At 29.9% G+C, this 25,076-nt stretch overlaps 1 protein-coding gene across 6 annotated transcripts in view; it reads right to left on the bottom strand.

The window, feature by feature from the left end:
• Window positions 1–25,076, bottom strand: part of LOC142323826 (protein-tyrosine sulfotransferase-like) — a 1,177,394-nt gene that overhangs the window by 860,733 nt on the left and 291,585 nt on the right. For all 6 annotated transcript variants that reach the window (XM_075364080.1, XM_075364084.1, XM_075364082.1 and 3 more), the window contains one exon: window positions 12,961–13,055. The gene's annotated coding sequence lies outside the window, so the exon portion shown is untranslated. The remainder of the gene's footprint in view (window positions 1–12,960; window positions 13,056–25,076) is intronic.

A 25,076-nucleotide genomic window follows, 5' to 3' on the forward strand; every position in this document is an offset into this window, starting at 1 on the left:
AATAATTAAACTATTGCGTTTAGTAAACTCCTGTATACCGGTTACAAATATTAATTTCAACCTTACGGTGTAAAGTATTCAGTTTTTATTATTAAGTTATTTTGTGAATAATCAAAAATGAAAAAGAAACAATCATAATGGTAAAGAAGGATAACGAAGAAATACATCGCAAAACAACGACAAGAAGATGGATATGAAGAGGAAGAAAATGTTAAGAACAACGGCAGAATAAAAAAAAATAAGAGAATAAGATAAATATAAAGAGGAAGAAAATGTTAAAACCAAAGAAAGAACAGAAAGATTAAGAAAAGATGATAAATATAAAGAGGAAGAAAACGTTAAGACTAAGGAAAGAATAAAACGATTAAGAGAGGATGATGAATATACAGAGAGAAAATTTGAAAACTAGAGAATGTGTACACAAAGATCAGAAGAATTGCATCAAATTAAAGACCGATTAAATGATTGGCAACAAAAAACAAATAAACGAAATGATGATCGACTCCGACTTAGAGAGAATATTGTCCGAAAATATTATGTCCGAGTAATGAACTAAAAGATAAGATTTTTTGCAATTTATTAAAGATCGGGCATGTATGTCTCAGTGTATATGTTGTTCTTGTGAGGGTTTATTTCTGTAATTAACTTTAATGTAGATAAAATTAAACAGAAATTCCAAAATAATTAAATAAAATTAACAAAAATTCCAAAATAATTAAATAAAATTAACAGAAATTAAACTAGAAAATCCATTCGAAATTAGTCCATTCGATTGCAATCAAAAGGAGAGGTGCACAGCTAGATGTTACAACAGTCCTAAATCCAAAATTTCAACATCCTACGGCTAATCGTTTTTGAGTTATGCGAGATACGTACATACGTCACGCCGAAGCTAGTCAACAAAATGGATTCACGGATGGTCCAAATCGATATTTCCGTTGAAATCTCAAAACCGAAATTTTTCGCGATCACAATACTTCATACAAGGAAATAAAAAACAGTTCTCTCCCCCCCCAAAAAAAAAAAAAAAAATTAAAACAATCTACCTTCCAATACACAAGTTTTTATTGTACGAGTTTTGTATTCATAAACCATGGACGTAAAGAGACGGGGAGGACAACTCTAACTGTAACCTAGACATAACTACCGCATCTAACCGATTGGATCCTAATGGTAGTCGTCTTCATGAACACACAGTTATGTTTATTCAGCTCTATCTCATTATGACTAAGGAACCCAACACCGAAGCGTATTTCTTTTGATACAAAAATCGCATAGCCTTTTCTTTACAAGACTTCATTGGTGTTTTTAATATTATACCAAATACGAAACAAAATTAGCAATATAGAAATTCAAAACCAATTAAAATTAATTAATACCTTAGTCTTTTAATATTACAGAAGGATGTAATAACTTTTGATTTGAGATGGTTGTAACCGTTTGTAAAACCGTTACGTATATATTAAAAATCAGTAAACTACTTTATGAAAAAAATAATTTTTTAAATGCAGTATTTATCATGTAACTGATAAATTACAAAACTGATAAATTAATGTAACTGATAAATTTGAAATTTGATATTACAAAAAATGTCAAATTACAAATTTTCAACGACGAAACAGTTGATATTGAATTCAATATGTATATGTGTATGTGTGTGAAGACTTTCTGTCTCGGATTTTGGTTTCGGATTCGGAGTAAGCATTGTCAGGGGATTAAAAAGATACAGGTATGGTCGCAATCGGCCGACGGGTTCACCTCAAAATGGCCGCTAAAATTAAAATTTTCTAATAATCATTACGCAATAACGGTACAAGCTATCAATTGCTTCAAACATAATGTTTATAAAAATGCATAAAATACTCGTTTATAAATATCGATTTCGTAAATCAACTATAAGACCCCAAAATGGGAAAAAACTAAATTTTTTATAATTTAAAAAATAAAATATTCTATAAAACCGCCAAAACACAAGATAAATAAATTACACCAATTTAGTGTAGCGTAATTAGAAATTAGAGATAATAACTTTTTTTAGAATTTAATTAATCATTGAAACAGTAATAATAAGAATAGTAAGACTGCTCGTTCGGGAAAATCTTACTAGACTTTTCATTGATAAAATGGTTAAATTTAAAAAATAATCGATTAAAATTATTTTATCGAACAAAAGCAAACACAAAAATGATCACAGCTAACTCTTGAAACAAAATTTTAAATACCATAAGACACGCAATTCCAATTATTGTTTGATTCAAAAAAAAAAAAAAGAAAAGTAATTATAACCTACAGGAAAACAATGCAAGAAAATTAATTAAATAAAATTTAAATTAAACGGAATCGTCAACAAACAAATGCTTATTCAATTCAAATAGTGGTGATATAAAAAGGAAGGAAGTAAGTGACAAGGAAAGATTCAATAAATTTAATCAGTAAACTGCCATTAAGATTCTATCAATAAGATAGTATAAATAAATAAAGATAAAAGCAACATAAATTGAATTTTAATTGATTTGTTGAGAAAAACGATAAAAATAAAAATTTAACTATTTTATTGATATTTATATAAGAATCTCAATTATGCACTGGGGTATTTAATTGAATCTAGTATACAGTAAAGTAGTAAACTAAACCACAAAGTAGAGAGAGGTAAAATTTTGTGGAGCAGATGTATTTTTTCTGGAATGGTGAATTAAGAGTGTGTGTTGGGGGGGGGGGGGTAACTTAAGGTTAGAAAGGTGTAAAACTGGTAGTAATTTAAACTTCACTGTAAATAAAGCGCTGTCAAATAACTGAACAATGCTCATCCAATTTTACAGTGAATACAGAACGAAAAACCTTAACGATCTGTTTACCATAGCTTACTGCATAGAACAGGTATCAACCGATAGATTACGGTGTAATTAAAATAACTGAAGCTTAAAAATCAACAAAGCTTAAAAATCTTACGAACTAAACAAATTAAACCAGCCAATTTACACACAGGATAGCAAGATAACTTTTAAATCAATTCATCTAGTGATCCGTTTCGTAAAAAGGTTTGGAATTTTATAATCGATAATTCTATTCTTATTTATCGAACGGCTCTGACAAGGAATACGAGATAATTAAAAATGAATGTAAAACAAATAAAGGGGATAAAACAAAATTAATAAACAAACTAACACTAAATTAGAAACTATTTAGAAATAAACCTTTGTATCTATATACATAAAATACAAAAATTAAATTAATTTAACAGTGGATAAAAGAGAATTATAAATAACAATATTAACTAACAATCACATTTTACACCAGTTTATGACTTTAATAAAAGTAGTTGAAAAATTGGAATTACATAGAAAGAAAATAAACATGTGCTGTTTAAAAGTGAAATAAAATATATGACACAAAAGAGCACATACGTGATACGGATCAAAATAAAGATAATGTTCTATATGAACATATGTCCATAAACACTTCACTTTGGATTTACAATAACAAAAGAACTTCACTGTGATTTCTAGACAAAAAATAAAATGATACTTTAAGAAAATTCTGCGGTTACAGGTTATGGAAGATTACTGTTTTATATAATATATTTTTTCCTGAAAATTTAACAAAAAAATAAGTTCTAAAACTGCATCTTCTGTAGTCTCCGGTAAAAATGTAATGTACAAACAATTCGAGTCAAAAAGGGAAAATTTTTAGATATGCCATAAATGAATAAAAACTTTTATTATTTATAATATTTAACTACTTATCTTAAAAATGCATTTAAGAATATATACTAAAACATACCTTTTAATATACATATATAAGAATATACCGTAATACGCGCCAAACAGTAGTTTGTGGAATACTGAATGCCAGTCTCGCGTGACACACGTCGAGTTGATTTCTTCGGACTACGAGCAAAGCTTTCTCCGAGCTGTTCCATAGCAGCTCGGGGACGCGTGGGCGTCCGGACGATTTTGTATGTTTAGCAGATCAACCTGTCTGAACGAAGGTCTGGTGCCAAGAGTAAATTTTATGCCTACTATGAGGCTCCCTACCGTACTCTACGAAAATTTCGTTGAACTGCAGTTGCCAACTGCAAATTGTGAAACCAAAACACACAGCGAGCACGTTCCGTACCAGTAAATGTATCCTCTTTTGACAACCCTGATGAGAGGGCGGATATCAAATTGTGGATACCATTTTCTTTGGTGGTTGAACTTTCAATTAACCACACATCTCAGGAACGGTCGACCTAAGACTGTACAAGACTACACTTCATTCATACATATCATCCTCTGAAGTAATACACTGAGGTGGTTCCGGGGGTTAAATAGAAAAAGTGAGTGGTGACAGCGCTGGTGACCGAATTCGGTATTAATGAACTACGTGAGTTTGAATTGAAATCTCAACCGAATCTTTAAGTTATATCAATAATTTTTTATTTTAAAGTTGTGAAGTCTTTTTTTAATCATCCAGTATATTAAAATTATTATTTTGAGAGAACATCCCTAACACCAAAATCTATACTACTATATAAAAAGGAAGAGAGTTTTGTTTGTTCGGGATAAACAAAAAACTACGGGATCAATCGCAACCAAATTTTTACCCATGTTACTTGGCATAACTAAAAAGCGTTTTAGATATATTTCATCTTGAAAAATCTCGAAAAAATATTTATGAATGTAGTAGTGGAGATTTGCCAACTGCAGCCACAGGCTTTAATGACGTGAATTAACTGTGAACTATGAGTCTCTATCACTGTGTGAGGTGGGTTTGAACTGAATGATTCGAATCAATCGAATGAATAAGATTACAAAAATAATAGAATTAAATTTACGTGTAACAAAATAATATTTAAAAAGATTCTGTTTAACAATAATGGGCTTCCCGTGGGGGCTGCATTCAAGGATAGAGTGGTGAGGCATGCGAGCAGCTCGTGGGAGGTTAGACCAATCATCCAAATTGGGGAAATCATTTTCTTTGGTAGTTGGATTTTCAATTAACCACACATCTCAGGAATGGTCGACCTGTACAAGGCTGTAGTCTTGTACAGTCTCAGTAGATGAAGTGTACTTCATTTACATCCATACATATCATCCTCATTCATCCTCTGAAGTAATATCTTACGGTGGTTCCGGAGGCTAAACAGAAAAATAGAGTTACTATTATTCCATCTTTTGTAATTTAGTTTCTTTTTTACGTTTCTGTAAAGCCTGAATAGTGTAATTATTATTTATTAGTATTATTCCCACAACCATGAGGATAACGACGTACATTGCGGGGTCCAGGGGGTGGAATCGTCTGGGTAAATGGGAATGGGGAGCGAAGCGAACTGTGCAGCCATGGACCCGGGGTCTCCGGGGGCCAAGAGGCGCTGGGAGACCCCGAGGAGACCCTGAGTTGGCACCGGGATTTGCCTGGGCTGACCTCAGCCTCGAGAGTCCAGGTTTTGGCTAGACGGTCCGGCTAGTAAATAAATATACTCCTAAACTGAACATTACCAAGTACAGAGACAAAATTGTAAGTTGAACATTTGAAATACCAAAAGAGCAACTGAAGTTAGCCTATTACCTTCTTGGAAATTACACCAAGGTATTTCTGTCGTGTACTGTTACATCACCTGTGTAGTTCATAATGTTAACTGTATAATTAGCATTACTTATTTACTCATTTTAGTGTTTTTACAGATATAACACGAGTGATAATTTTGAAGTATCTGATAATATATGTTTCGAGACACGAAATTGAAAAGTAAATTTTTTCAAAAGTTGGAAATAGGACAAAAAAACAAGCTAAAGAAAAATAATTTTTATGTATTAAGATGAGTGGTTTTCTATGTACGCGCGTCCGCAGCGTTAGATGAATTTTTATAAAAGTTCACTTTAATATATTTAAAATAAAACAGTGAAATTTAATTTACTTAATTATAAAATCGGATTTAAAAAGAAATTTATAATATTACAGATTTACAGTTAAATTACATTTTCAAATTATAAACAAAACAGCGGAAATTAAGTTTAATTTCAACAGCTCAGTTCAACGATGTGAAACTGAAATACAGTTTAAATAAAATTAATGTAAAATACGATTATAAAGGAATTTTCGTATGTACATACACCCCCGCGCGCGTGCACGAGCGGTAAACAGACATTGTAAACAACTATAATCATACGAGTATATATTCAAATGAAATTTAACTCTAAAATATATTAGTTACAAATAATCTCAAAATAAAATGAATACGATAAAAGTAAAGTTATACATAATTTCAAACAGTAAAAATTCTTTTAAGTTTTACAAATTCTTATTAGTAAACATTACATAAATAAAATACATTTAAATAAATAACAGTTAAATTATTATTAAGAATATAAATACGCCCTAGCTGTCCCACGCACGTGAAAAATTATATGATGCATTCAGTAAATAGCAAACAAATTTTTATTCTGCTGTATTTTAAAAATAATAATTTAAGCGTTTAAATGGTAAAGCATTCTTTATAATACAGATTGATAAAAAAAGTAGCTTACAATTTTGAAGGAGTACAGAAATTTATTCGAAGTATTTATAGAATCGGTTGAAAGTTTACAGGAAAAAAATATCAAGCTTTTCATCAATGTTAGTTCGATAATTTGTGATACATCCAACCTGAAATCAATTTTTTGTCAAACTCAGTTCAGCCTAACCTGCGTCATTACAACAACTGTGGAGGGTGATTCGATTTTTGAATTCAACAAGATTGGAATTAAAAGCATGGCAGACATCTGATCTTTAATAAAAATATATTTAAAAAAAAATCACACGGTGTCAAAACCCAGGAACGAGGTAGACACGCATTGGGAGCATCTCGAGCTATCCAGCGCCTGGAATCCACAGATGATGATGATGATGCAACGTCTAGCTGGAAGTATCCTTTTTAATAATCTGCGTCAACTGTGGAATGAAAAAATGTTCTTGTATATCCAGTAATATTGTACCGTTTATGGATTTTCAATGAAAACAACGACCCGCATGTTTTAGCTTGGGTGAAAACACAAAAAAAATTCTTGTGTACAATTATGAACATGTTTCAGAGATATATGTAGATTTTACATCTACATCAGAGCCCAGATCTTACAATTGTGGGATGACGCTGCCGTAATGAAGAAATTTTGTTGAGTGACTACGCCAAACAAAACTTAATAGGTTTTGACTATTATCTATATATATAATTTATATTAACAATTATATTACTTTCTCAGCGAATATAGCTAGAAGCTATGTTAAAGCATGTCAAAATTCCGGTATCATTTTTTTCAAATCTTTACGTCTTAGGTTCTAACTAGTTCATCTAAACGAAAAAACGTATGTATGTATCTGCGTTCGTATGTATGTGTGTTTGTCGCACTCCTTTTGGCCTTATACCTCAGGAATGATCCAACCGACTTTTTTTCAAATTTGGGGTAAATATTGTTATGTATGGGTTACTGACCGATTCATTTTTTTTTTAATTCTTTAAGGTGGAGAGGGGGATATCGTGAAAAAACCAATTTCGATTTTCTTTAGAAGCAGTTTAAGAAAAATTTATCAAAGCAAACAAACTGGTTTCCTACCGTGCATATAATTATTAAAAAAAAGTTCTTTCTTTCAAAAATCAACTCTCGCCTCTTAAAACAGAAATATATGTTTTTTTGTTCTTTTGCACTATCTTCCTTCGGTTTAGATATTTTTCAAAAACGTTTTGAAAGGTTAAACTTCATATATGGTGCTATCAAGAAATGTCTACATTTTTTAAATTATAGAACCCGGACCTAAAATGCAGAAAAGTTTTATGAGAATTTTCTTTTTCTCATTTTAGCATGTATTAAAGGGGGTATTAAATTTAGAGAAAACCTTACTGAAGAAAATTTGTTTAGCCTAATCTACATATGAATATTTTTAGAAAAATGTTTCTTAAAGTTTATTCCTCGCCTGTAAAAAAATATATATTCTGTTATGTTTATTGGCTTTCACTCTTAATTTTTATTAAAAAAAAATGTTTTCTTTTAATTTTCTTCGTCAGATAAAGGACTATTAAGATTAAAGTAGTTTTGGCACTTATATAACATTCTGAACCCAAAATGAGAGAGAGTTTTTTTTTTTAATTCTCTTTAATTTGTTTTTAATTTTTTAAATAAAAGTAAGGATCCTTAATGTTTGGATTGCAAAAACTTTGCGCAATGATAAACTGTGTATGACTTGACCGACGTAACCAAGAAAATTATGTAATAATTTGCTAGTTTTTATATATTTTTTGCCATAAAAAGACATCTCAGCCGTATCAATCGATACAACTACATATACATCTCAATCTGTATCTACTCCGAATAAACAAATATAAGTCTTTAAAGATGTAAAGTGTTTTTTTTTTTTAAATAACCTTTGTATCATCTCAATTCAGAAACGGAAAACTTTACCATTTAATCTTTATTTAACGCGCCATTTAAAATAACCGATTCTGAAATACTGTTTAATTTCGACAACATATTTCAGTTTTTAATTTTGGATTACAACTATTTTTATAATACGAAATTAAGATTAATTGTAATAATAATAATAATAATAATAATAATAATAATAATAATAATAATAATAAAAAGCAAAATATATGCCGGGATATTATTAATCAACTAAGTTTAATTATGAGTTTGACTGGATTTCAACCTGGGACACTCAGTATTACAGTATATATTTATTATTCAGTATAAATATATAGATATATGTAACTGATAAATATAATATCAGTTAAATATAACCGTATAACAATTATTCGAATTATCTGAATACACTACCTTCCAACTGAAGAAAATCCATGATCCTTAATCCATAAATGCCTCATTTAATAATATATAAAATATAATAATTTGTTGCCTGACATTATTTAAATGATTCTTCTGCATACCGGAAACATAAATAAATCAACTGAGGCACAAGAGATATTAATCAGAGTTGTTTTTTTCTGATAGTAATAATGTTCATTACACAGACGGTATAATTTTAAAAGAATAAAGAAACAACTCGCAGGACTGAATATATCCGCAGTTGAGAGAGTTTGGCGTACTGATGTGCAAAAGTATATTCTGAAAAGTGAAGAAAGCAATGGAAAACCACTTCGCTCCTTACTTAAGCGGATTACAGGAAGCTATGAAATTGCTAATTTGAAGTTTAAGAGAGTTATTATTAATAAACAAACAAAACTTATACATTTTTAGGACTAAAAATGTTGTAGTCAATTTTATAATGAATATTGGAACAATAAAATTGTTTCTGCTTTCATAAATGACATGGACACATAACCCGTCGCAAAATAAAATAACGAATCTGATTGAAATTTTAATGAAATATACACAATAAAAAGCACGAATTGGATTAATAAGTTAATTAGAAAGAATTCTTAACCTGAAGAGTTCAGATTTCAAAATTTGTATGCGGATTATTGATAACAACCAAAAATTCAGATAAATAATTAAAAAAGACGGGATTCTGCAAAGAGATATTTACATATTTGAAATAAACTAATAAATTACAAAATACTTTCTTGTCATATCTGTAATATCTATAAATACAAAACAATAAGATGTTCAGTATATTACAAGAAAGAGTAAACTGGATTAATTCAGTAGCCCGAGAAGAAAATAATTAATTTTCATAATAAATTGTTAGGAATAATTTCTGGATCATATTAAAAAAAGAAAAAAAATGTAATGGATATAAAAAAGAAAAAGAATTAAGATATTTTATTAAAATAAAAACAGAAGACTGAGAGGAGCGAGGCAAATAATAAAAAAGAATAATGTAGAATACATAAAAGAGAATTATCAAACTTAACGAAAGGGAAAACACAAGCAAGAAAACCCGTTCGCGGTAAAATATAAGATTAATCCAAAATTAACTCAAGTTTATTATTCTAATTAATGACCAGATTACTTAACACACACACACACACACACACACACACACACACACACACACACACACACACACACACACACACACACACACACACACACACACACACTCACACATATATATATATATATATATATATATATATATATATATATTTAAAAATAAACTTATAAATACGTAAATCAGCTGAGAAAAAACATTTAAAAAATAATCATCATTTTCAAAGGGATAAAAAGAAGAAATTTACCAAAAAAACCAAGAGTTTTTATATCAATATATAAAAATAATATATCAATAATCAAAAAATAACCAAATAGCGTTAAACCCTCTGGCATTATAAAAAAAAAGAAAAAAAAACAATTGCTACGTGTTTATTCATAACATGTCTAAAAATTAATTTAACCGTAATAGAGAGAGAGAAAAACAACTAGAAGCGATAGCAATTTTAATTGTTTACTGTTTGTCCAACACAGAAATGTCAGTTTTAAAAATAATTTTTATTTTCAAATTTAACATGTATTATAATGCAGTGAAACGTGTTCAGGCATTTATACTGCACCATATAAAAATTAATCGTTTTTTTCACACACATATTCAGGCGCACGCGCGTGCATGTGTGCAAAACAAGTTCTAAAATTTATTTGTAAAAGATGTCTTTCACGCAACTCCGTAATTCCTAATTTATTTATTTTTTATTAATTTCAGAAACAATACTGTATTGTATTATTTTTAAATCTTACGATTATCATTAAGAAAAACAATCAGTAAATCACAAATTATTGATAATCAGATCAACTCAATAAAAAATAACATGTGGTTATTTTTATGCGAAAAAATTAATATGTGTATAAATCGATTTAACTTGACCAACAATTTTACCTTTCCGTTAAAAAAGGATGGTGCCTGAGTTTGTTTGTTTGATGTATGTGCTCACATTTTTACTTCCTTGTAATTTGTACAAAATTCCCGTACTTCGTACGGAAATATCCATTTTGACCATCTCTGAATCCATTTTGACTAGTTTCGACGTGACGTCTGTACGTACGTACGTATTTCGCATAACTCAAAAACCATTAGCCGTAGAATGTTGAAATTTTGGATTTAGGACTGCTTTAACATCTATATATATATATATATATATATATATATATAATGACAAATTATAATTTTAAATATTATTTTAAAAAAAACAAACTATATCGTACACAATTTACCATAAAAAAATATATTTTTTCAAAATACCCAAACCTAAATTTAGATTAAAATTTATAAAATTAATTCTTTTGTACAACCACTAATCGTAATAAATCTACATAAAAAGCATAAAATACAGAATAACTGTAACGAATTCCAAGTGAAACTCTTTTGATAATCAAACTCGTAATTTAATATGATGTATAATAAATAATAATTATTGTCATTATTAATAAGAAATATTCACTGAAGAACAGAAAAAAAAAACATAATTTTATTGAGGAATCACGGATCAGTAACTACACCAGATATATTTATACACAGTATAAATGAAGAAGATACGGAGTGAGGATGATATGTGTACATTAATGATATCTGTTCAATTCAGTCATTTTTCATACAACATTATATACATATAACGGTTATCACGACTCATATTAGTTCTACTAAAAGATCAAAGGAAGCAAGAACCTACTTATATTAGACCTATGCTTAACTGTATACTCTATTACCTCTATATAAAAGAGCCGCATACAAACAAATTTTCCATCATCTTTCTTAGCGATACAACTCTCTCTTTATTACTGGTTGCCGTCACCAACTACACCTTTTTGCTAATTCAGTTTATTTATATAATCGTATATATAAAACCTGTATGTAACTTGTAAATTGTAAATTGTATAGATACACGATTTTTCCTCAGTTAAATATTATAAAAAAGTTAAATTTATCAAACGCTCCTACGTCAAAACAATCTAATTTTTCGATATGACATTACCACATATAATCCCCCATAGAAGGGAGGAACTCAAATGTTTTAAAAATATAGGATAGAATTGTGATAAATCATTTTAAAAGGCATTGAAAAACAAAAGTTTTGACCTTAAATATCATCGTACTATAATAACCCTTACCAAAGTGACGGTTATTCTGTTTCTTTTTTAAACTAGTTATAAAAGTGGAGTAACTCTTAAATTAGTATTCAACAATGAAACAAAAATTTAAAAAAACAACAGAATTTAGCAATTGATCCTACATCAAAACGATCATTCCAAAAAAATAAAAAATAGAACAATGATTTATCCAAAAAATATTTAATTGGAAGAGAACAACATAATTTTACTAAACTATATATTAGTAAACCGAGTGGTAATAATTCTTGTGTAACATAAAAACTCAAGTAACGATAAAAATCAAACTTTTTTAAGCTAAACTTCAATTTTTTTTGACAAATTTTCTTCAAGAACATACGTAGGTAGATTAAGAAACGCTATTGATATATATAAAATAAGATGACCTCATTTTTTAGCGGATTTCCAAAGAATTTTGAAATCGCTACTACACCCGGCCATCTTTATAAACATTTGTATATATATATGTATAAGAATTCTTTTCCCACTTTAGCGGACGCAAATATCAACCCATATTGACGAAACTTGGCGAGGTGATGTAAACCTATTGGGAATAGAGCCGTATTGATTTTCAAGCGAAGCGGTTAATAGGAATCAGAGTTAGACCCAAAAATGGGGTTTTCTGTTACATTTTCAGCTTTTTTTCGTTCTACTGGGCGCAATTTTTAACAGATTTTAATAAAACTTTTGTTAGGATGATGTAAACCTAATATAAATAGAGCCTTATTGATTTTCAAGCAAATCGGTTTACAGGAACCGGTGTTAAGAGGCTAAAAACTGCGTTTTTGGGTAAGTTTTCAAGATTAACTAAAACCGGAAATCCGCCCTCTAACGCACTTATTGCGATATCATTTTTTTATCATTATTACTAAACTTCCAATATATCTAGTATAGTTAAAAAAAGAAAAAAATAGTAATCATAAAATATAAAATAATAGAAAATGCTTACCGAAATAAAATAAAGATGATTATTTTGTTCTGAATGATGTACACACGATCAGATGAAATTTCCTAAAACCAGTCAGTGTCGCAAGTAATTTCCGTCTGAAAAAAAAATAATAATAATAAAACAATTAATATAAATATAGATTGATATAATGTCAATGAAATATTTGTTTTATTTAATTTACTACATCAAAGTAACATAAATTTTAAATAATAAATTCAGAAAAGGTAATTTCAAGTTTAAGGCAAATATTTAACTAGATGGATCACCAATCACATTATAATATGTAACGAGACAAACTTAATGATTTAATATAATTTTATCTTAAAAAATAAGAAATATTTTTTCCAGTGTTGAAAAATGTATGCTTTTTGTAAAACTTTTACGAAAATCTGCATCAAATTTTTATATTACATGTTAAAAAAGATTGCTATAAATCTAGTGGAAAATTTATTTATGAATAAATTCGTAAAAAAAAAAAAATATTAACTAAAAAACGGTTCAGGGGATAAATAAATCGTAGACTACGCCTATTCAGTAAATAAATGTTGATGCATAAAAATTACTGTCGGCACAGCAATTATATCTACTATCCAGCCGATTTCAAAATAAGTAACACCAACGTTTAGATCGTACGGATCATACGGCTGAGACGCTATGGTATATCATTCGGAGCGTATCGAGTCTGGCACCACAATTGTGTCGGATATATAGAAAGCGTACTGCGGCGTACAACATAATCCAGGTATGAACTTCAGCCATCAGATGGTCAATCATGTGCAAAATTTCATCTATTCCAAGTTGAGTGCACGTACCCAAATGTTCCAGTGAGGTCAGTGTGGCTTCACGAAAGGGGTTGGCACTGAGGATTGACTCTTAAATGCTCTTGCCGAGTTGGAAAGCGCCAACTGTAAGTATGTTTTGGCAATTTTTATAGACAGAGGCAGCACTTATTCCTTGTGTTGGAGTTCTGTCCTCTATGAGTTGGAACGCCGCAATGTTCCCGTAGTCCTGCGAGTCAATGTAGCGAGAGCCGCATTGTCGGACCGTGTGGGAGTTCCTTGATGCCATGTTGCCTTGAAACCGACATTGTTACCTTGAAACCGAGGTTGCCATGTTCAACCGACATCAGTAGTTTACTTAAGGGAAGACTCCTAACGCACTGTTGTGGAAAGCTAACCACCAGCTAATTGGCTGACCACCAACCAATTAGGGAACCAAGCGCTTTAATATGGTGGACAGGTACTTGCTGGCATTCAGCGACCTAGGCGTGGCAGCGAATTGCTGTCTTGACAAAGTAAATTTTAATTTATAGATGTCATGTATATTTTTAGTAGTTGACGGGGTGCGTCTACCCATTTTAGTAAATATATGACAAGTGAGCGGTTGGGACACGTAAGCCGGCGGTGTGTGGCACCCGCTTATTCCGCTCACGCTTTTAGGTAAGCTCTAGGAGCTATTTAAGACACTGGTCGCTAAACTGTTTCGAGGCTCAGTCTTATGCTTTAGGACGACCGAATGGGGAGGTGGCGGGAGAAATGCCAAGTACCCAAATGTTGTTGGCTTTGGAATAAAGGAGAAACCGTAAAGAGTGCGGCACAAGCAGACAACTATTGGAGTCCTGTAAGGATGAATTTTTATTGCGGTGTGTGTTGCACCAAAAAAATGCATTAAGCAAATTTTGCCGGATGTAGTAGCATTTTGGGCGCCTGAAGTTCCGTTATTTTAAGAATTTATTTTGCTAATTTTAGCTAATTGTGTATTTTAATATTTTAAACGGGTGAGAAACGTATGTAACATAGTTTTTAAAAGTACTTTAAGGTATTTTCCTCCGTATGGTAAGTCTGCTTTTGGTTGATCTTATCACAAAATAATAAGTAAACGTTTGAATTTTATTAATGATTTACTATTGTATGTATGTTTCTTTGTGAAGTTATGATGATATTTCGTTAGTATTGTGGAACACTATCTTTTGTTGAGAAACCATTGTTGAGAAAGAGTTATTATGAGTTAAACGAATTGAGCTAAAAATGTTCCTGCTTTACTGTAAACTATCAGTGTCCGAGTAGAAAAGTACTAATCTTGTGTTCGGATGATCGTAGATTCAGTATTCAGCAAATACGTGAAATAAAAAATAACAATTCATAAATGATACATAAAAAAAAGGGCAGGGCGCATAACAGAAATAACTCTAACTTTCTACTACTTCTTAAGTATGTTACTGTGGTAAGAACGAAAATATACTGAGCCTTTTGTTGCGTATCTGGACCGATTAAAATGTACGAAAACAATAGCAATACAGTTTTTACACAAGTTCTATTAACTTACAACCCCTTAAATTTCAAAACTACATCTATAACCGTTTAAGCGCTGCTACTCAGTTTATAAAATCATTTTATTTTCACACCTATTCGACGTAGAAACATGAGAGAGCTGTTTATCTTCGTCGTTATATTAAATTGAGTAGAATTTTACTTTATAAAAGTTAGTATATCTAACCTCAGTTTCTGTTTAGAGAGAATTTTACGTATTCTTTTACACTTTATCCTTCATATTTTTTTATACAAAAATATTACGCTAAAAAATTAACTTATACTAAATTTTTAATAATCGGCATTTCGAAATTTTGTTAATACACCCTTTGTAAAAACCGTTATTACCCTGTCTATTTATCAAAACTTGTGTACATGTTACAAACTCTGGGCTTAATAATTCCTCTACTAATCGAGAGGCTTATTCCAATAATGTTTTCTGTTCCAGCTACGTTAGCTCATACTTGTGTCATAGTAATCTATAGGCTAAATCCGAGATTACCGTTCATTCATCTAATTTTATTTAATTTTGCGATTACATTATTCATTAGCCGTATTTAATAAAGCAAAAGATTTTCAATTCGACCAGCATTTACCTTGTTAAATGTATTTTCAACCCTTATTGTTCATTAAATGGATTGATTTAGATTATTCGTTATTTATTACGTAAACAAAATCCACCGGTAGTCTTGAAGTAACGTTTTACTTTCCTGTCCTCATAAATCTGGAGCTATGTTGCAAGAAGGAAAGTATGGTAATCAATTAAAGAAATGGTTTACGGGGTTTTTTCTCGAAATTCTTCGACTTTCATGTTTCAGGGATCCTAAAAAAAAAAAAAAAAAGTGGGGAGTAACGTTCATTTGTACGTGTGTTGGCGTGTTTGAGGTTTATTAACTTTTGACTGGATCCACTGATTTTGATGAAATTTTGTACAAAGGCTTGTTTATATGAGGCAATTTATAGGTAAGATTTTGAGGTTAATATCTCCGGAGTGATAGATATTTTTTTTGGCGGACAATTTTCTCAAAATTTAGCAAACATAATCCCACTTTATAATTAACCTCTACAAGCTTACCTTACCATTAAAAAAATATTTTGCCCCCAAATTCTCTCCTCCTTCCTCAAACAAAAAAGCCTTATTTTTATTTACTACATATTTTAATCGATATTTTAATGTCTTTTTAGGCATAGTAGCAGTGCAAGTAATTGAAAAGAAAAACCACTTTGGGGGCAACATTGGCAGTGAAAGAGGCGATCAATTTTTTAAAAACTTTCTTTTGGTTTATTTAAAGTTTTAACTCTTAAAAAGTATTAAAAAGTTAATTATTTAACTTTTAAAAGTTTATTATTTAAATTTTTAAGTATTTTAAATTTTAATAAACTTTTAATAATAATATTACAATAAAATTTCATCATAATTCACTTCCAACCAACAAAAAAAGAAATCTACGGTAACTTTTTATTAGTTAAACATATTGTTTAGTTTCTTCCATTTAACCATAGTAAACGTAGAAAAATATAAAAAAAAATACTTGGAAAGTAATTTTGGAGGTGGGAGAACAGAAAAAACAAAAAATATGGATTTCTTTGAATTTTGAAAAATGTTTTTAGTTAAATATATAATCATAATTTTACAACTTCATGATAAATTACCCCCATCCAAAAAAAAGAGTTCTAAGGTAAATTTTTTAATGTATCATTAATTTTCCACTAAATAGGAATAAATAACCAATGTCAAGAAAATACTCGTATTTTCCTGGAATTTTCGTATTACAGTTTTTTTGTTTTGAAAACAATCTCTTTTTTTGACGTCGTCATCATGATTTAGAATTACCTTATTACAAGCTACAATTAGCTTATAATACTTTGATATTCAAAATACTTTCACACTAAAATTCATGAACCTCAGGAGGAAAACCTAGGTAAACTTACATTTATTTAATTATTTAAAAAACAAAAAAAAATTGCAGCATTCAAGAGAAACTTAATTAAGAAGGCCATAATCCTTAATATTTTGATTACATCGTTTCTGTACATTTTAAATTATTTTATTTTCATTTTTATCTATTTTCTTGCCCTTTCGTTTCAAATTGACGGCTTTATCAATCAGGTTGATTTTAAATAAAAACCAAACAAACAAAATATAAATATATAATATAAAAGAAGTTAATAAGTTACGTAACGAATTAAAAAAAAGACCGCTGTTAAATTATAATGTTAAATTATAATACATTTTTAATTATTCATTAAATTTCGATTTTTAGTAATAGGTATGAAAAAATTAAGATCACTAAATTATAGGTAATTATCTATAATTTGGTAGGAAATTAAAAAAAAAATTCTATTTATTAGAGCGGTTTTCTTTTTATTCGATTAAAAAAAAAATATTTCTATCTTTTTTCTCTTTATTAATTTCTTTATTTATAGCAGGATATTCATCTTAGCTAGCTACCGTACATACACAATATAAGCAATCAATTTTAAAACATACCATATGAACGAGCCTTTGTCAGAATATTTATAATAAAGAATATAATTCAATGGAAAAAAATATATACCAATATATATATATATATATATATATACATCGTTTATTTATTCAACTGCAGTCCTACGCTCACTTATAGCTAGCTACCAACCCACTCTTTTTCTTTCTATAATGATAAAGTAATTCTGTACAACGAAGAATATTCAATCCTGACCGAGACTAAAACCCAGAACCTTCCCAATCAAAGGAAAAGACGCTATAGTTCCGCCATGGAGATTGGAAAATTATGTTAAATATTGTAGATAAAAGACTTTTTTTTTCCTTTTAGCGTCCGGGAATCACCGTCAGGTATTACTACAGAGGATGTTATGTATGAGTGTAAGTGAAGTGTAGTCTTGTACAGTATCAGGTCGACCATTTCTGAGATGTGTGGTTAATTGAAACTCAACCACTCAAGAACCTCGGTATCCACGGTCTAGTATTCAAATCCGTATAAAAGTAAGCCTACTAGGATTTGAACGCTGGAACTCTCGACTTTGAAATTAGCTGATTTGCGAAGACGCGTTCACAACTAAATCAACCCGGTGGAATTAGATTCAACTCTTAAAAAAGGTTTAACTTGCTTCATATAGGCTTGATGTAATTTTTTGTATTAATAAATTTCAACAGTATTATATAAATATATATATTTCTTCAAATCTGTTAAACATAGAAAAATGAAATTTAGCAAATGCTAACAAAATTATCGAAAGCTAATTAATTTCGATAAGATACCACCATCCCAAACACTATGTAAGGCAACTCAAAAACTTTAAATGGAAATGGTAGTATTGTTGTCACAATCCCATCGTTTCTTAAAGTACCTTCAATAAATAATCGAAAGGAAAGACTAAAAAAAAAAACAAATTTTAAAAACCCTACCTCAAAACGATCTATTTTTCGGTATGAGATCTACTTGAGGTATATAGTTTTCCACTTCGAGATTTGTTGTAAAAAAATATTATATGCCCGCCCTTTTGGTTAGTGTCGAATCCCTATTATTTTACGTCAGAATTTTCATTTTTCAATACCATTTAAAATGAGGTCATAATCTTATTCTTTCCATTTCAAATTCTTTGAGTTGCTCCCCATGACGTTTGGGGTGTAATGGTCACAATAAAAAAAACAAAAAAACAGATCGTTTCAAGGTAGGAGGGTTTGCTAAATACCATTTATCAGTGTAATGGTTGAAAAGTTATTTTACCTTATGGAAGAATGTTTCCTTTTTTTGTTGCAGGTTTAATTGAGGAAAAACGGTTACATAACGCAGCAAAGAATATTCATTGCCTCCCAATACATTACATGTGCCAGTTATGACCAGACCAGTAATGAAATCCCTTTACAGAAAAGTATGGTGTGAATGCACCAAACAAGTCTTCCATCAAGTGGCTGTACGAGAAGTTCCAAAACACAGTAATGTGGTAGATGAAGAAAAGAGTGGTCGACCGAAAGTACTAACACCAGAAAACTTGATCGACGTGCAAGCTGAATATTTTGTTAGTCCGAAGAAGTCTGTGCGACCCCTATCTAGTCAGTCTGATCTCTCCGTTGGTAGTGCCCGTACGGCATCGCGCAACTGTTTAAAGGTGCATCCGTACAGAATTCGTGTTGTTCACGAGTTGTTACCGGCAGACACTGGAAAACGTGTAGCTTTTTGTTAGTGGTTCATATCATCTGTAACGCCAGATGGGGAAGAATTCGATGACTGGTTTCGGTCTGACGAGGCACGGTTCCACCTTGATGGAAACCTGAATGCAGAGAATTCAAGCATTTCGTGTAAGAAAATCCACATCAGCTGCACGAGTCTCCTCTGCGCGGTCAAAAACTGGGTTTTTGGTGTGAAAATGAGGAGTGAGATGGTTTCTTGTTGCCTTCTTTTGTGACTGAAATATGCGGTTACTTATCAGCATGCCAAGTTCATCAAAATTCAGGTGACATTCAGCCATGAAAATTACAAATTCATTCTGTTCACTAGAGAAAATAGTTGTACACTGAGCATCATCACTCTCTGAAAAAGCACCTTTGACTGATATACATGCATTTTATTCATTTGAAAAAACTGGGTAAACATTTGAAAAATAGTGTAAAGCAAAAGGTTTATGTGATGAAGCAATGTGTTATACACAATGTTTCAACTCAGGAGGGCAATATTATTAATAAAATAATAATATTTTATTATTATTAATTTTTATTATAAATAATTTTTCATATAAAATCAAAAAACAGTTTTTTTATCGTGTTCATTTGCACAAATACCGATATATATTTTGGATTTTATAAGAGATTTCACGACCTGAATGACTTTTTAGACGTTATAATGTGCGATCACCGGACAAAAAACCTAACCCTATACAAATGTTAGCTCTTCCAACAAGATCCACTGGCGTTTTAAGTCATGACATCCACAATAAAGCTTTAGCAGGATCCGAATTTTGAAGACAGGATAAATAAAAGTGGTGGATAGTGAAAGCGTACGATCAACCAAAATCACAACATGAAACAAATAGGATATCACAAAACGGCATTAGACGAGAATATTTCACCATAATCCTTCGGGAAATGGTAGATACCTTTATATAAGATGGAAATAACAGATTACTTATCAATTAATTTACATTTACCAACTTAAATATAAGCTGCAATAAGAATGTAATATCTATCGAAGCGAATGTGAAACATTTTTAAAAGAATAACTCTTCAACCCTGTATGTGATTGTAGAAATTTTTAAATTAACTATAAAACATTTAACAGGATCAATGGGATGTCCAAATATTTATTTATTGAACCTAATTAGCCTGTATAATAATAATGTTTGTTTATACTTTTAAAACATTTTATTATAAAAATTTTAAGAATATTCATCATTTTGTTTGGAAATATGATACAACCCGAAAGAAGTTCGATGTACGGCTATGCTCCTGATATACTAAAAAATAAAATAAACATTTCTTTCAAAGTATAAATATAGAAAAGCAATATTTTTATCATTATAATAAATAAACACGCAATTATATAAATAATGCAAATTCTTTTAGTTATACTTAGAAAAGATTGCAAAATTTCAAATGTAACATAACAAAGTATACAAAATTTAAAGTTTTAGTGACTGAGTAGAAGCGTGTAACCGAGTGAGAACATTATTAACAACCTGTTGAGTGACTGCTGGATCTAATTTTATATATAATATACAAAAGCTTTTTAACATAACACAATATAGTTCGTGCTACTATCTAGTATGAAAGAGAAATGCAACCATATAGAAAAAAGAAAATACAGAAATAGCCTAATTCTATTCAGATACACAGAGTAAATTTACATAGAAAATTCAAAGCGGAGAAGTAAAACAGATAAATTCGTGGAAGAACAGAAAAAGAAAGAATATACTAAGAGAAATATGAGAAAAATGAAACCTGAAAGGACATACAAGATATATATATATATATATATATATATATATCAAAGTTTTATGATATTCACACCGTACGGGAAGAACGAGGTTTTACAACCCCGACAGGTTATTTGTAAAAATTATTCTAAAATAAAATAAATTTTTAAATTGTTCTTTCAATCTCATATCATTATCATAAGATTATGTATCTTTATGCAGGTCGTCTCCTGTACCACATCTATCCCTATCACTTCAATAGCTTAATTTTTGAATTCCTAATATCTCCTTTTCTTTTTATTTCATATAAAATTATTATTTTTTTTCATTTTATATTATTTGCAACTTCTAGTATTCCATCAAACTCTGTTTTAATCAAATATGCCTGAACCAATTAACTTTGCTATAAATTTCCTAATTTTTAACTAATGTACATTTCAAATAGTTCTTCACAAGCGAGCACATTTCCTATATTTCTATAACAATAATAATAATAAATAAGTCTTACTTATATTCCCTATTTTTTAGCTTAACAAAAAAATATAAATACCACGCTAAATAACATTTCAAAATAATTTTTGAAAACACATCAAAAAAAAATATCAACCATAAAAAGCAAAACTTCTATAACTTTTTCTACTTTTTTACTTTTCTATTTATCGTCAAAAAATAGGCACACGGTCTATCCAGAGTACAGTCCCGTGCAGGAGACTAAATTCAGTGTACAAGGCTATTCTGTACGAACAGCTTCAGATCCATCTGCAACAATCCGTCAACAAATATCTAATACCAATGGCGGCAGTGATGTGTAATGACAATATCAAGATGTCTATTTTGTCAGCTGACTATGTCGATGAAGTCGTGGATGTTATTGTAATTTTTATTGTTCAAGTCAGGCAGCAAGGAAATCACTTTCAAATTTGAAGCTATTCCAATCTTTCCAGTTTTTTACGATGAAAGATGATCTAAAGAGGGTAGAAGTGAACTACCAATTGCACCATGACCATGTTGTTGGATATTCATCAGTGGAGAAGTTTAAACTTTGCGATAATTCGGCTACAGATGGGTGACCACAAAAAGGTGTCTTTCTGCTTTTAGTAGCCTCCATAACAGTTTCACCTGCGAAAAAGTCCTTCTTTTTAGCGGAACTAAATTTGAAGAGCGGTAAAATTTATTTACGCGTTCTTAAGCCGGCATATTGCCTGATAGAAATACCGGTCGGTTAACAGCAGTAAATCTTATTTTTCCGTAGACAACGTCTTCGGAAAAATTTGGGTAGCAGGACAGCCTACGGGAGAACGTTCATCACGTTTGCACCTATCGGAGAGTGTGAGTTTCTCAAGTATCGCAACTCGATCGTAGGCAGGACATTAAGAGGATGCAATCTGGAGTTAAGCAAATAGCAGATAGCTTGACAGAACATAATAGGTATGTGTACAAATCATTTGTCGTTGGTTTTCTATACTGAAGATCCAACAGTAAACCGATAAGGAAAGCAATTCCATTTCCACCCATCGACATATCGGAATAGATAAAGAGATATTTATCACAGGTGAAGAGAGTACATCTTAATTTATATTATCTGACATTCTATACAAATTGAAATTTACCCTTGCGGTTTTTGTAACTACAATATATTACATTTTATAATATCTTAGGAAAAGTACTTAAAAAAGGAAAGGGCTGAATTGTTGGTATTCTTCAAAATTTTTATCGGTTTAAGAAATCAATTTATATATGTTTTAACAGAAATAAATATGCAAATACAAAAAGTAATATCGAAAAGTTATTATATAAGTATTAATAAATAAATTAACTAACTATTAACTAAATTATTAATATTATATTTAAAAATAAAATATACAGAGTGATTCGCAAAGCATGTAACAAATTTTCAGGAGAAGTCTACTGTTGAACATAGAGGAATGTTTATATTATCATAGCTTCGTCAGCAATTATCAACTGGCGAAAGATTTCGCCCTGACTTCCTGCGCCTTCGGTAAAGTTACGCCAGACTGTATTTTATGAAATCCACATTAAGGAATAAATTTATTGTTTTTTAAATGAAATCTGACTTGAACATTTTTTAAAAATAGAACTGTATTGTTAGAAGTTTTCTAGAAATCTGGAGTAAAAGACAAAAGATTGAGCTCAAAAAACACACTTTTTATGTTAGATGTAAAATAGCTTTGTTAAATGAGTAAAACACACAAAAATTTTAAAGAAAATATGTAGAAAATTTTATTCTAGGTAAAATTGTATGAATAAAGTTTGCAACTAAATACAAACGTAAGTATTTCGAAATTTATTAAAAAAAACAAAAAAAACGTATCATCAACATGTGCCATATTTTAACTAGGTATTGAACGAAACAAAATTTTTAATAATACGAAAACAAAAAAAATATTTAAAAAAAGAATTGAAATAGCTGAAACACGCTAATAGAGCGTTTCCGTATACCTATGTTTGTATGAACGTTCTTCTTTAATGTCATGGGTAGAACATGTCTTGAAAGTTCTTTACATTCTTCGTGAATCACTATAAATATCGGTAGTAAAAATATTACGTTTTAAAGTCGTATTAGTCTTATCTAAACGTCAGAAATGTTCTTTAAAATCAATTTTATCTTTTTTCATTATAGAAAACTTCAATACATAGAAAGTTCCTTTTTCGTTTAGACAATAACTAATTGTACGCACAATAAAAAGATTATTATTTTCGGTTATCTGGCTATTTCAATGATAATTTTTAAAAGGCTTACCCGATCATTAAGAAAGTTTTTTATGCAACAATAGGTCATTAATATCTTAATGAAGATAAACTGAATTATCTATGGTTTATAGGGTTCCATCGTACAGTTCTGGAACTTAAAATACAATATCAACTCTTTCAGTTCTAAATAAACGATTACGTTAAACAGACACGTAACCCCTGCTGTTTTGAAACATCTAGACAACGGTGATGGTTTTAGACTATTGAAAAGGGTTCATATGCTGGACCTTAGTGACAGTCATTGAAGGTACTCTATTTTCATGTTTTTTTTCGGTCCTTTTTGTATCTTTTACATTTACCCTTTTCTGTTACTATTTTTTGTTTCCATCGTTCCAACCTATTTACAGTTGTTTTAATACTATTACTGTTTGTCGCATTCTTGTTTTGCATTTACCTGCATTTGATTATTTTGTCATCCTTTAATTTATTTCTGTGTTTAATTTTTCATACGTTCATCTACCTTTGTTCGTATGTGCATGAGAATCTTCGGTTTGATTAAAACATTACGTGTAAACTGAATTTGTTGGACACATGCGATCCATAGATCGGACAAGTTATAGAAGCCAGTTATGATAACGTATATAAAGTAATAAGTATTTACTGGATCTTAGTTTTTACTAAGTATGTTTATTAACATGGACGTTTCTATTATTACAATATATTACTGTTTGTTTTCGTGGGGAGTCATCACTGGATGGCCCTCTCTCCTGTGATATTTTAACATATTATTTACTTATGGTTTCGTCAGGGGGGAATATTTTTGTTCGACAAAAAAATATCATCGCTAAATACTGATCGATGTAGAGTTCTTTTTATAACTTGAATGAAACTAAAATTATTACAATGCAATCACTAAATTATTTCTTTCTGTAAAAATAAAACGAATAAATAAGTTGTATCCAAGACCACAAATTAAAAAAAAAAAAACAACTTCATTTGATGCTGTGCCCAAGCGATTGTTTTTCTTCAATGAAACTGTAAATCTACTATAAAAAAATTAATAAGGATATTGTTGGCGATTTAATTATAATCAAATATTTTAATATTAATACGAATATTCATATTTTGGTTAAATAAAAAAAATTTAACTTACGACATCTAAAGAGTTTATAACTTCTTTAG

This window comes from Lycorma delicatula, chromosome 4 (genome assembly GCF_047948215.1).
Source record: "Lycorma delicatula isolate Av1 chromosome 4, ASM4794821v1, whole genome shotgun sequence".
Lineage (NCBI taxonomy): Eukaryota > Metazoa > Arthropoda > Insecta > Hemiptera > Fulgoridae > Lycorma > Lycorma delicatula.